We start from the raw sequence: 13,232 nt of genomic DNA on the forward strand, positions 1-13,232 counted from the left end.
AAGGCAGAAGGTTTTTATCCTAATACATTCTATAAATTTAATAAAAAACCTTCTGCATGCAGCAGCCCCCCCTAATACTTACCTGAGCCCTATCTCTATTCAGCGTTGCTGTAGAAGAGACTCAGCTGCCTGGGACTCTCCTCATTGGCTGAGGCAGCAGCGGAGTGCCATTGGCTCCCGCTACTGTCAATCAAAGTCAGTGAGACAATGAGGAGAGAGAGAGGGGGTGGTGCCTAGCTCGGGCTGTGTGTCTGAATGGACACACGGAGCTGCGGCTCAGCTCAGGCGCCACCATAGCAAGCTGCTTGCTGTGGGGGCACTCGAAAGGAGGGAGGGGCCAGGAGCAGCCAAGAGGGACCTGAAAAGAGGAGGATCTGGGCTGCTCTGTGCAAAACCAATTGCACAGAGGAGATAAGTATAACATGTTTATTATGTGTAAGCAAAAAACAATTGAGACTTTAGTATCACTTTAAGCTGGCAATAAACCAGTAGAATCTTGTTTTAAGAAAGTTTACCGTATTTGATTCTCTAATCCCAAGTGGGGTCAAAACACAAATTTTGACTGCAGGGATGAGAAAATTTGCAGAAACAGGATGCAAAATATTTTCTTACCAGTGTATGTGGTTTTCATTCTGTAATATCCATTCCCTCCAAAAATGAATGTTAAAAGCTAATGAAATTTTGAAGTATTTTCGAACGACATTTGTCAAACAGCTAATTGTATTGGACAATCCACTAGTGTATGGCCAGCTTTAGACAGATGTCTTTACATTAGAAGATTTCCCCTTAGGAGATAACGTTTACATTTTCGATTTCCTATAATTTTCTTTCCCGGTGATAATGATCCCCATGACAAACTGAGGAATGAATCTCCCCAATCGGGACGTAGACAGCAATGCAAGCTTGACAGAGGGTCCAATCCTTCCTCAGTCCATCCAAAACCAAAGAAAATAGGTTTTTCCTAGAGATCTACTTTAATATGCTTTTAGCGGTGACAACTCCCAGAAAATGATTTAAAAACATTTCTAACTACCTGTTTGACGTCTTTGGATGCTTTTCCTCCTTCACATCCCGCCTACAGTATTCTTTGTTGTATGTCACTAACATTAGCACACCGCGGCCACATGCCTGTTGACATAAGGATGGGCTGATTATGGCCGCTGTCAGCTTTTACGTTTATGGACTTTTTCAGTGAGCGTTCGAATGGCACTCATCTAAAAGTGAGATTTCATTATGTTTACTTACTGAGTCTGATTGTATAACAAGCAGAATACAATGTAACCAAACATGCTTTGTGTACACAAGAGACAAGAACCTTTATTATGTTTATAAATAAATGAAGTTTACAATGGCTGTAGAATGCCAGAATAGACCCAGGTTAGGTTATGATATACAGGGCAAGGTCGGGGTTATCAGCCTGTTATAGGAATATAAGTGATTGGCAGCATATCGCCTAGCACAGTCAGACTGAGCCCAGCGATAAGTCATTGTTTACATTTACACAATCTTTCTAAATGTAGAAATAATTTTATAACTTTTCCTGGCATGAGATTGTGACATAAACAGATCCTCTTATCCGTTATCGCGCCTGGAAAGGAATATTTTATGTCACAGAAATATCATGTCATTCACATACGAGTTATTTCTGGAGTTCAAAAGTCGCAGAAGTGTGACTTTCATGACTCATTTATCCCTTGCTGTAATCACCTGGAAAATGCAACATCAGGAGTCAGGACACCTGTGACGTTAAGGGCCCATTCATGCTTGCGGATGTGTGTTATGCTTTGGTTAATGCGCACCCGCTCGGGGGGGGGGGGGGGTTCATGGTTAGTTACAGTGCATTTTTTTTATTTATTTTTTTACTTTAGTTTATTGAAATCTCATAAAATTACATTTAATTTTTGGCGTTGCGGTGCGTTGTGTGACTCAACATGCTGCTTGTTTTTTTTTTTTTTTTGGTTTTTTTTTTGGGAGCAATCTCAAAGGTTTCTGACTGTATCCTGCAATTATGTTAAGAATTAACAGGTCTAAAGCTGGCCATACATTTTGAAATATGTTTGTGCTCTTTGTAATCATGCAGTTTTTCTCAGTGTATAACAGCAAGTCGAAACCGAGGATAGAAATAATGTACGACAAAGGCTTTTATGATGTTTTATATTTCTGATGATGCGCAGTTTTTAGTATCTGATTTTTCTTGTACAAAAACAGTACACATTAAACGAAAATCGTTTGTTCTGTTCACTTACGAGAAAAATTTTAGAGTTAGTCCCTTTTGGAAATTTTCATTTGGAAAGTCTGAATTGGATGTCGAAAGTTGTGTACAAACTATACAAAAATTGAACAATCATGCCTCGTACTGAGTTTTTCTTCTGCTTTTCTCATAGTGTGTACTTAGCTTTAGTCTCCCCACGCATCATTCATTTACTAACTGACTTATCCTTCCTAAAACTCAATATTTCAAAACTGAATATTTCATTAGTATGTCAGATTGGCTGTGACCACTTTAGTGGACTAATTGGCTGAAATAAAGTTCATGTTGGGCTAGAGCTGAGCAATGACAATAGATAATGACACACATGCACAGTTTGGATCAAATGAACCTTTACATGCGTATAGAGAGCCTGTGACCTGTTTTGACTAAGAGCCAGTTCACACCACATGCAGACCAGTGCGTTTTTTTCTGCATCAAAAAAGGCATGGAAAGTAGGTTATATGGTTTCCAATAGCCTAGTTCACACCAGTGCTTGCAGTACCAGTGTGTTCCAGTTCCAGAAAAAAAAAGTAGAACATGCTGCATTTTTCCTGCACTGGAACGCTGTAACACGCATCAAAAACACACTGGAATGCACCAAAAATGCACTGGAACACACACGTCCTTATTTAGGGTTAAAAAGAAGAGGGGACAAAATGCACTGGACTGCATCAGAAACGCGAATGCAGAAAGCATCTGGAACACATCTGGACTGCATTTCTATGGTGTGAACTGGCCCTAAAGCTAATGGTCCAGTTTGTATGCAGCCATAGCACAGAGTGTTGATGCGGCCAGAGGTGGCATCTAGCCTTCTTTGAATGCAGCAAACTATCTGCAGCTATACTCCAATGTAAATGTAGACTTATACTTGAAGTATTCGTATTTTGGGTTTGTTAGCCGTGTGGAAATAGAGCTACTCAACAGTGTTAATTTCATCAACGAAAAAAGTTTTCTGCAAAGTTTTCGTCAGTGGTATTTTTACAGTGATGAAAAGTAACTGAAAAGTACAGCACACTTTCGTCCACTGACAAAAACTATGAAGAAAATCAAATCCGTTTTCGTTAACAAAACGAAAACGAGATGAAAACGTGAGACAGGGACGTTTACTAACTTTCGGTTTTCACTGAGCTTCGCCTGCTTCCGCTCCCAGCAAGCAAGTGAGTTGAAGCGACTGTGTGCACCATCCATGACGACTGCCAGAGACCAGAGCAGCTCTGTGCATTACAGGCCGTTCCTTAGACCTCAGACCACCATCCAGCACTGTGCAGCATTACAGGCCTTCTCTGACCAGTGACCACCGGCATGGTGGCATCCAGAGAACTGTGCATTACAGGCCATCCCTTAGACCTGGGACCACCATCCAGCACTGTGCAGCATTACAGGCCTTCTCTGACCAGTGACCACCGGCATGGTGGCATCCAGAGAACTGTGCATTACAGCCCATCCCTTAGACCTGGGACCACCATCCAGCACTGTGCAGCATTACAGGCCTCCTCTGACCAGTGACCACCGGCATGGTGGCATCCAGAGCACTATTGCATTATAGGCCATCTGTTAGACCTGGGACCACCATCCAGCACTGTGAAGCATTACAGGCCTCCTCAGACCACCGTCCACAGAGTGGCTAAATCTGTAGCTTTGAGCTTGTTCAAACCTTAACCACTTTACCACCGGAGGATTTTGCTGTCTTCCGTCCAGGCCACTTTTTGCGATTCGGCGCTGTGCGACTTCAACTGACAATTGCGCGGTCGTGCGACGCCGTACCCAAACGAAATTTACGTCTTTTTTTTCCCACAAACAGAGCTTTCTTTTGGTGGTATTTGATCACCTGTGCGATTTTTACTTTTTGCGCTATAAAAAAAAAAAGAGCGTTTATTTTGAAAAAATAACAATATTTTTAACATTTTTTTTATAGGAAATTCCCCCCAAAAAAGATGTAAAAAACAATTTTTTAAAAAATTTTTGGCCAATTTGTTTTCTGCTACCTATGTTTGGTAAAAAAAATCGCAATAAGTGTATTTTGATTGGTTTGCGCAAAAGTTATTGCGTTTACTAACAAAGGGAAAGATTTCTGTCATTTTTGGTGTTATTTTTTTTAACGCGTAATGGCGGCGATCTGCGATTTTTTTTTTTTTGCGGGACTGCGACATTGCGGCGGACAGATCGGACCCTTGACTGACATTTTTGACACTTTTGGGGGTACCAGTGACATTACTGCAGTAATCAGTGCTATATATATGCACTGTTACTGTAAAAATGACACTGGCAGGGAAGGGGTTAATTTTATTGGAGAGGGAGGGGTTAATGTATGCCTGGTGCTTACTGACGTGTAGGGGGGGAGGTGACTGAGTGAGTCATGGACAGATCGGATGTCCAGCTATGCTGAACAGTCCGATCTGTCACTCCCTGTCACTATGGAGATCCGCCCGCTGTGTTTACACACAGCGGGCGGATCTCCAGACTTGATCCCCGACGATCGGGTAAGAGCAGCGGCGATCGCCGCTGCTCCTCCCCTGGCCCGACTCCCGCTGTGAATGAAAACAGAGGGAGCGAGCCTCCGGCGGCGCACAAGCGCCGCCCAGAAGGGGGAGTGTCTGACGACGTAGTACTACGTCGTCAGACGATAACGAGCCACTCTGCCGCAGTAATATTACTGTGAGCAGAGGTAAAGTGGTTAAAAACCATAACTCTGACCAATGACCACCAGCATGGTGGCATTCAGAGCACTGTGCATTACAGGCCATCCCTCAGACCTGGGACCACCATCCAGCACTGTGCAGCATTACAGGCCTCCTCCTGACCAGTGACCACCGGCATGGGGGCATCCAGAGCACTATTGCATTATAGGCCATCTGTTACACCTGGGACCACCATCCAGCACTGTGAAGCATTACAGTCCTCCTCAGACCACCGTCCACAGAGTGGCTAAATCTGTAGCTTTGAGTTTGTTCAAACCTTAAAAACCATAACTCTGACCAATGACCACCAGCATGGTGGCATTCAGAGCACTGTGCATTACAGGCCATCCCTCAGACCTGGGACCACCATCCAGCACTCTGCAGCATTACAGGCCTCCTCAGACCACCGTCCAGAGTGGCTAAATCTGTATCTTTGAGTTTGTTCAAACCTTAATAACCATAAATAATAACATATTTTATTTTTTTACTCCAGGAGTATATCATGAGTTTGGAAATTCTGTAGAAACGCTTAAATAATGCATTACGATTTAACTAAACACATTCGATTCTAGTTGACTTAAATTATTTTATCAAACTAAAATACGATGACTAAAATGGGACTAAAACTAAAATGGCATTTTAGTCAAAGGCTATAACTAAAACGAAATCAAAATTCAATGCCAAAATTAACACTGCTCCTCACATCCATCTCCTGCAGCTGACAAGCTCTCCTCGCACCAAGCAGCACATGAAGTATAATGTAATTACAGTGTAGGAGTGTACTGTGTGACTCCTGGGGCTAGGGTTGTGTGGCGGGAAGTTTGCTCATGTGACCGTAAGGTGAGAGACTGGTTTTAAGTGATGTGTTGCATCAGTGCATGCATTACATAATCTTTGTGCAGTATCAGAATGTTGTACAGTTGTATTACACATATCTGGCACTCATTTACACTCCCTGAGTAGAATGGAAATGAGGAATGTCCAACAATAACTCTTAATTTGGTGCTTGTTCACACCGTGTATGTTGAGCTACCTTGTATTGCCTAAGTCGTTGCACGCACACATGAAAAATAATTGTATTTTATGTGACCTGTTTACACAATAATGTTGCGTTCAGGTGCATTGCATAAAAATGACACCATTTCTACAAAGTGAAATGCATGGGACTGCAAGTCACTGCAGCAAATCGGAACGTGCTGCATTGAACTGAAGTTAAATGACGCATTATTTTGTCACACGTCAATAAGGTTAAAAAAGGGAAAAGTAAACCGTGCAATGTGTTGTAAGAAGGCATTGCACCTCCCTTCCATGCCTCTATACAACGCACACCAGCATGCAAGCGTATTAGCGTACAGGCTGGTATTAACAAGGCCTAAGGCTTAGTGACTGAGGTGAGCGTATGTATACACATTTTTAACCACTTCTGCACCAGACAGTTTTACCCCCCTAATGACCAGGCCATTTTTTGTGATAGGCACTGTGTTACTTTAACTGACAATTGCACGGTAATGCGACGCTGTACCCAAATAAAATGAATGTCCTTTTTTTCCCAAAATTAGCGCTTTCTTTTGGTGGTATTTGAGCACCTCTGCGGTTTTTATTTTTTGCCCTATAAATAAAAAAACAGTGACAATTTTGAAATCAATTTGTTTTACTTCTTTAAAACACAGCCAATAAATTTTTTTTAAAAAAAATCAAAATTTTTCATCAATTTAGGCCAATATGTATTCTACATATATTGGGTAAAAAAAAATTCCCTATAAGTGTATATTGATTGATTTGCGCAAAAGTTATAGCATCTACAAACGATGCAATATTTGTATGGCATTTTTCTTAATTTTTTTTACTAGCAATGGTGGCAATCAGCGATTTTTGCGAGACTGCGACATTGCGGCAGACAAATACAGTGATCGGTACTAAACAAATGCACTGTCACTGCACTAATGACACTGGCAGGGAAGGGGATTAACATCAGGGGTGATTAAAGGGTTAAATGTGTCCATAGTGGATGCTTACAAACTGGGGGGGTTGCACTGGGGGAAGTCAGAGATCCGTGGTCCTGCTAAGCAGGATCACAAGATCTCCATCTTGTCCTCTTTTGCAGAACGGCGATCTGTCTTGTTTACATAGGCAGACCACCGTTCTGCCTCCAACGGATGATCGAGGGTGGCCGGCAGACATCGGGTCCCCTGGACCCGCTGGTTGACATCCCCTCTAGCCAATCACGGCACCATCTAGTGGCTATTGAACAAAATGACGTACAGGTACGTCGTTTCGCTCAATAAGGCCACACTGCACAGTAAATACATGGCGGGCGGTCAGAAAGTAGTTAAAAAAGGGAAAAGTAAACCGTGCAATGTGTTGTAAGAAAGCATTACACCGCCCTTCCATGCCTCTATACAACGCACACCAGCGTGCCTACGTATTAGCGTACAGACTGCTATGAACAAGACCTAAGGCTTAGTGACTGTACAGAGGTGAGAATATTTACACATCTTTATGGATCAGTTTACACATTTTTAAAGGAAACGTGTACTAAATGAAATGTTGCGGTTGTCATTGTAACTCTAATAATACTACTTGCCTTGCTTTTTCTAACTTCAAGTTTATGTTCAGCCAAAACTTTTTTTATATTAATTTTGGATACACTGGGGAAGGCTTAGAACCCCTGTTATATTTACGGCTTTCTGGGGCTCTGTTTGAAAATGTTTATCTTGTTTCCTTTCATTGTGACTTTTTACCTGACAGGAAGTGAGGTGAACTCTCCAACAGCAACACTGAGAAATAACAAACCTTTTTCCTTAGTAGAATAGGAGGAAGGATAGAACCCCTGTTCATGTTTTGTTTCTGTCTTTGTCCCTGTTACAGAATATCCCTTACTTCCTGTCTGGTAAAACTGCAAGGAAGGTGAGCCTCGAATAGCAGTAAACGTCACACAGGAGTTTAAATCCCATATTTTGGGTTGTCCCCAGAAAAGTAATAGAGGGGAAAGCTTCTAATAGGGACACTAGTTCCTGGTGACCTAGGGGGCCCCAATGGATTCCTCTAATTTGCAGGGATTTCCTTTCACTTCCTGTCTTGGCAATGGGACAGGAAGTGAGGGAAAACCCCCTGATGCAACACAGCTGCAGCCCCCCCCCCCGTGACAGCGATTGCCATCTTCGCTGTCACTGGTTGAAAATATTGTGGCCATGCTGGGCTCTGCCCACCCGGCCAAGTCATTCATTCAGAGTCCTCTGTGAATGGGAAACTACAAGTCCCGACAGCCTTGGCTGCTGTCAGCTGGTAGTCTCAATAAACTACCATGATGCTGTTGAGCGCTCTGGTAGTTCATTCACTCCACCTGTCAGTGTGTAACTGCCTGTCTGTACGAGGTCCTGCATTCTGCTGATCAAGGCTGCAATGCTTTCCAGGCTCCAAGTAAAAAAAAGAATAAATGCACATTTCTCTTTCGGTAATTGACAGACACAGCTCTTAATCTTCTTGACTGTAGGGCTATGGGGCTCTATACAGGAGTAAGACACTAGGCAGAGAAAAAAAGCTTAAGTCCAATTCTGGACCTCAAGGCGCTAAACTGCTTTGTGCGGTTACAGAAGTTCTGCATGGAATCCATTCGCACGGTGATGGCGTCCCTACATCAGTGGGATTTTCCGGCCTCCATCGACATCAAGGACGCCTACCTTCACCTCCCCATATGTGTTGCCCATTAGCGCTTCCTCCGCTTTGCCGTGGGCAAGGAGCATTATCAATTTGTGGCATTACACTTTGGTTTCGCCTCCGCTCCTCGGGTCTTCACAAAATTTTTAGCCCTGGTTCTAGCATTACTGCATCAGTGGGGGATCGTAAAACTGGGGTACCTGGAAGATCTGCTTTTGCGAGCAGAGTCTTTGACTGCTCTGTTGACCAACTTGGAGATTACTCTGCAAACGCTGAGAGAGTTTGGTTGGATTCCAAATCTTCAGAAGTCTGCTTTGGTTCTGTCCATGAACCTGGACTATCTGGGTCTGACTCTGGACTCCACCTCGACCAGAGTGTTTCTTCCTCTGAAAAAACTTCACAAGTTGCAGGAGGCTATCTGGCTCCTGCTGTCCAGCAGATGGTCATCTCTGCAGGCTTGCATGCGGGTGCTGGGCCTGATGGTGCCTACCTTCGAGGCGGTATCCGTTTGCACAGTTCCACACGAGATCTCTGCAAAAGGAGATTCTGGTAAAGTGGGACATGGATTCTCAGTCTCTGGACAATCTGATCCTGTTGAGCCGAAACACGAGGGAGCCCCTGGTTTGTTGGCTTCGTTCTCCGGCGCTTCTGGGAAAATTATTTCTTGCCCTGTACTGTACATTTGTTACCATGGATGCCAGCCTATCTGGGTGGGGAGGCGTCCTTGGCACAGAGTGTGCTCAGGGGGTCTGGACCCTGGAAGAGTCCAGGCTACCGATCAATGTACTGGAGCTCCGAGCGATCAGACATTGTGTGGATCATTGGACAAGTCATCTCCAGGGGTGTCTGGTACGGATCCAATCAGACAGTGCCACGGCCATAGCCTATGTCAATCACCAAGGGGGCACAAGAAGTGTTCTGGCAGCTCGGGAAGTAGCCGGCATTCTAAGGTGGGCAGAACGGTTTGTTCCAGCCCTCCCTGCTGTTCATGTTCCAGGAGTGAAATATTGGCAGGCGGACTATTTCAGTCGACAGGCGTTTGACCAAGGAGAGGGGTCACTTCATCCTGAGGTGTTCCATCAGTTGTGTCTCTGGTGGGGGACTCCAGAGGTGGATCTGTTGGCCTCTCGCCTTAACAGAAAAGTACGGAGGTTTGTGGCACGATCTCAGGATCCTTTAGTTGACACCATAGACACCTTAGTGGCTCCCTGGAGTCAGTATTGTCTGATATACACCTTTCCTCCTCTAATGCTTCAGCCAAGACTCCTGCGCAGGATCTAGTCCGAAGGAATTCCGGTCATCCTAGTGGCTCCAGACTGACCTGGCCGGTCTTAGTATGCCGATCTTGGTACTGCTGGTCGCTGATGCTCCTTGGAAGTTGTACATTGCGTGATGGGAATCCCTCAGGGTTCCTCCTCGCTCCTTTTTGTTGACTCGAATCCTGGTTTTCCTCCAGTGAGGGGTTTGAGCAGCGTCTGACCTTGAGTACCATCAAGGGCCAGGTCTCGGCCTTGCCAATTTTCTTTCAACGTCCGTTGGCCACACATTCCTTAGTGTGTACCTTTCTCCAGGGAGTTACACTGGGTTGCCCCGGCGTGGTCTCCATTGCCGCCGTGGGACCTCAATTTGGTGTTGTCAGTTTTCTAGATACCTCCCTTTGAAAATATTTGGGAGATTCCTCGGCTTGTCCCAGAAGGTGGCCTTTTTGGGTGGCTATTGTGAAGGACGCGGGTATCATATCCCTGCCCTTCTCACTAATTCGTGACAAAGGACTAGCCAATCTCGCACCCCGCTGTCACTTATGTAACAATGCCACACTCTGCACCCTGCACAGATTTTCCAGCTTGCAGGACCACAATCTAGGTTCCAGCAGGCTGAGAGCAATTGTCACTGGGCTAATTAAACAGTTAACCCTTCAACTGCCACCAACGCCTTTGGTCCAAGCCGGAGGAAACTCCTAATTTTAGAAATACCAATTATGATTTTAGAATAATCATCTGTAACCCACACGGTCACCAAAGACAGGTATGTTCAAAGGATTTATCCTATACAGCAGCACTCTTCAAGAGACAGGTTCTTTGTTAGCTTGCATTAAGAGCCTAGGGAAAAGATAACACTTTTCAAAATAAGGTTTTAATAATGAAAAGGTAAAAATTGGTGCAAATAAAATATTTACAGAAAAAAAAGTGTTTCAAAGAAATGGAGACCTAATTCAGCAATTAGAAAAATAAGGTAGAATTGAGGAGGAAGAATACTTGCAGTCAGTGTCCTGGGTATTATCAGAGTTCAGTCGATGAGCCAGGTGTGATTGGTTCTCAATTTTGATAGATGTTCCTGCTTTGATGTTACCATAAGAACTCATCACTAGTTAGGGGTCTCCCTTTTTCTCTGGGATCAAAGACAGATGCCCCTGATCAAAACTGAGTGGCCATGGGCTGTCCTGGGGTTATGACCATATCAGGACCCTCCTCTTTTGGACAGTTTTATACCACTATTCATATCTTGAAATATGTATTGGTTACATTCTTTAAACTGATAGTTTATCATTCAGCATGTAATTTCGTGTCCAGGGATACCAAACACAGAATATCTCAGATAAACTTGTCACCCAGGGAATATCTGACCGATATCTTCTATTCTATATGTGATAGGGTGGACATGCATGATCTTAATTCATTCAGTATGACCTTTCTGTGTGTATTTGTTAAGTTTTTTGATTTGGCAGAGCTCTCTGATCGCTATTTACGACCCCCATTAGTTCTGGTTATTCGTATTTGGTAAAAGTTTTAAGATAGGCCTGGATGGAAGAAACAGACATCCTGCCAGGACTCAGGGATAGGTTTTATGTCTCTTAGTTGAGATAACGGCTCTTTTTAAGTGTAAAACCTATGCATTCCATGAATTAAATGAGGTGGGGGGGTGATAATATCGCTGTGTGTATAACTGCTCTGCAAGACTGTCATGACTGACCTATAATGACTGAGCAACATGGCCGCTTGCTACAGCTTTTCGTATGTCCAGTGCGGGATATCATTACAGCTATTACTTCTGCGTGCAGGGTGTCTGAGCTGGCGGTGCTGTCTTGTCGTTCACCTTACCTAGTGGTTCACAGGGATAAGTTGGTTCATTGGCCAGGTCTGTCGTTCCTTCCAAAGGTCATCTCTGATTTTCATTTGAATGAAGACATTGTGTTGCACTCCCTGTGTCCCAAGCCTAAGCATCCTAAGGAAGTTGCTTTGCATTCCCTGGATGTGGTTCAGGCAATTAGGGTGTACCTGGCAGTTACGGAGTTGTTTCAGAAGTCAGACTCACTATTTGTCCTTACAGATGGACCTCACAAGGGGCTGGCTGATTCTGCTGTGACCATTTCCAGATGGATCAGACAGACTGTGGTTCAGGCTTATTCTATTAAGGGTCAGGTTCCTCCTTTCCCTGTCAGGGCGCACTCTACTGGGGCGCTTAGTGCCTCCTGGGCCTTCCGTCATCAGGTGTCAGTGCTGCAGGTTTGCAAGGCGGCCACCTGGTCATCTGTACACACATTCACAAAGTTTTATAAAGTGGATGTGTTTGCATCTGGGGATGCTTCTTTTAGCCGCAAAGTTTTGCAGGCTGCTATTTAGAGGACTTGTCCTCTTTGAGGATTTTTTTTTTATCAGGTGAACTCCAGTTGTTAAGGCTACATTCACACATGAGCGTAGCGTTTTGGCGCATTTTTTAACGCGATTTACAGGCGTTTTTTGTGCAGGCATTTTTAGATTGAATAGAGACCAAATGGAAAACGCCTGTAATCTGCCCAAAAAGAAGCTCATGTACTTTTTTGAGCGTTGGGCGTTTTGCTCACAGCGTCAATACGCTCAGGTGAACAGGGGCCATTGAAATGAATAGGATTTGTCTTGTTCGGCGTTTTGAGAGCTGATCCTAGAGCAGAAAAACTCCCCAAAAACACCCCAAAACACCTACATGTGAACGGAGCCTAATAGTTGAGCTCTACGTTACCTGGTTGACTATGTTTAGCCTTGGGGAAGTTTGTTTTCTGCTGTTCCCACCCCTTATGTTTGAAACTGCTTTGGGATGTCCCTATGGTCATGAAGATGAAGAGCTGTGTCCGTCAATGAACGAAAGAGAAAATGGGGTTTTTGACTTACCGTAAAATCCATTTCTCTGATGTGCATTGACGGACACAGCACCCGCCTCTCTTTGAGTTGGGCTTTTTTCTTCTTATACTGCTTGTTACAAAAGTGGATACCTATAGCAGGAAGTGGGAGTATAACCACCAGGGACTGCCCCATAGGCGTGCTCAAGCTTTTTTCTCTGCCTAGTGTCCTGCTCCTGTAGGGGGCAGTATAACCCTACTGTTATGAAGATGAAGAGCTGTGTCTGTCAATTTAACATTAGAGAAATGGATTTTACAGAAAGTCAAAAATCCCATTTTATTTTTTTCCCTGCAAAAAGATATGCATTTATTATTTTATTTTAAAAAGGTGAACTTATTCTTTAAGATACTGGCACTTGAACCCGAAGACTGGGTCAGTTGGGGACATCGTTGGATCCTTGGACAGTTAAGGCCCGTACACACGTACCGATCGTCGGCCGAAAAGCTTCGGCCGACGACCGATCTGCCGATTGTAGGCTTGTTAGTATGATGC

At 44.0% G+C, this 13,232-nt stretch overlaps 1 protein-coding gene and 1 long non-coding RNA gene across 2 annotated transcripts in view; one reads left to right on the forward strand and one right to left on the reverse strand.

Moving 5' to 3' along the window:
- Window positions 1–13,232, forward strand: part of CPNE3 (copine 3) — a 105,493-nt gene that overhangs the window by 4,864 nt on the left and 87,397 nt on the right. The window lies entirely within an intron of this gene.
- Window positions 3,337–5,385, reverse strand: LOC309555922. The gene is made up of 3 exons (XR_014225286.1): window positions 5,287–5,385; window positions 5,005–5,044; window positions 3,337–3,638 (listed from the first exon to the last, which is right to left on the reverse strand). It is a non-coding gene; the product is annotated as an uncharacterized lncRNA (long non-coding RNA).

This window comes from Pelophylax lessonae, assembly GCF_965119305.1.
Source record: "Pelophylax lessonae genome assembly, chromosome: 5".
Lineage (NCBI taxonomy): Eukaryota > Metazoa > Chordata > Amphibia > Anura > Ranidae > Pelophylax > Pelophylax lessonae.